Genomic DNA, 1,692 nt, shown 5'->3' on the forward strand with positions numbered 1-1,692 from the left:
TGTATTTTCGTTTAAAAATTCCAAGAACTTGAACAGACATTTTTATTTGAATGGAACTGGGATAGAACAATGGATTAAAAATAAAATTATATTAACTGGAGTATCTCAATAAATATTTGGAGCTTAAAAAATTTAATTCGATCCGCCTGAATGAGGCTAAAATAAATTATAAGTAAATTCATTGGGAAAGCTTCTCTGTAAGTGCAAGAAAATATTGTACAACGGTACTGGTTTTGAGTGCATACAAGGAAATAAAGTGAACTTCGAACTGTATAAACCACTCGATCCTTCCCATTAAAAACCCACTAATGATCATCATTTGACCCAAATCCCCTCACATATCATAAAAAATCCCACAATCTAAGGGAATTTGCCTTCTAATCAGTGATCATATGACGACAAAAATCGATTTCCATAATAGCAAACAAAGCGCTATGGGAAAATGTCATGATTTTCTTAAGTCTTCCATTTAATGCCTTGCACTCTGAACCAGCAACCGAATTCGCTTTCGCCCAAAACGAAAAAAAAATAAAAAATCGGAGGGAAAACAAAACGAAAATTCAAGCCCCGAAAGCCACTCCCCATACCCAATGCGCCAAGTTTGGGTAACATTCATAGACATTTTCAGTTTCAAACTACTCGTACTCGTACTCGTACTCGTACTCGGACTTGGGGCACCACTTCATGGTGACGACGACGCCGAAGATACCCCGGCGACGACGCAGAACAGACGCCAGACAGTTGAATTTCACACACAGGCCCACTCGAGCCCGACGATGAGGAGGCAGGCAGCAGGCAGGCAGGCGGGCAGGCAGACTCCTTTTTTCGGCTGCTGCTGCTGCGGCTGCGGCTGCTGTTGCAGAGATCTTTTGGTGATATCCAACAAATATTGTAAGTAGAATGGCCAACAAAATAACAGACAAACAAAAAAAAAACAAAGCAAACAAAAAGCAGAGAAAAGGCAGAGAAGAGAAAAAAACAAAAAAAAAATAAAAAAAAAACTAAACGGAACGGAACGCTGACGATGTAGACGCCGCAGCTGGCGCGATTGAATGACTCCTCGTCGTCGTCCGTTGTCGGTTGTCTGAGATACTGACTGGCTATGTGACTGAGAGATGGAGACTGGAGACGAAGCTGGAGATGGAGATGGAGACCTGGGACTGGACGACGACGACACACTTACAGGCGACGACGTCGTCCAACCAACAGCAGCATTCTCAGAAATATTGGTGTAGGTCACAGTCAGAGATAACATGCTGGGGACGGACTGTGTGTGCGGCTCGGCTCGGCTCGGATCGGCTCTCAGTCCTGGCCCGGCCCGGCCCGGCCCGGCCTGGCCTCATTGTATGCAAATGTGCCACGATCAACGCGAGCCGTATAGCCAGCCAGCCAGCCAGCCAGCCAGCCACCACCCGCCCAGTCCGATCCAAGAGCCCAGCTCCTCCGACCAACCCCCCGGCTCACATCTGCTCCATCTCCTTGCTCCTGACGCTACTGCTCTTCATGGGTGCCAGAATCGTTTTGTGTGCAAGTTACTCGCATTCGCGTTTTCTGTATTTCTGTGTGTTTTTTTCCCCCTGTTTTTTATTTCGCTTTTTTCCTTATTTTTTTTTTTTGTTATTTTGAGTTGTGCGATTTTTGGCATTTTTGCATTTCCTTTGTCCTAGCCAGAGATGCTTATGTAAGCGACAA

Source organism: Drosophila pseudoobscura, chromosome 2 (genome assembly GCF_009870125.1).
Source record: "Drosophila pseudoobscura strain MV-25-SWS-2005 chromosome 2, UCI_Dpse_MV25, whole genome shotgun sequence".
NCBI lineage: Eukaryota > Metazoa > Arthropoda > Insecta > Diptera > Drosophilidae > Drosophila > Drosophila pseudoobscura.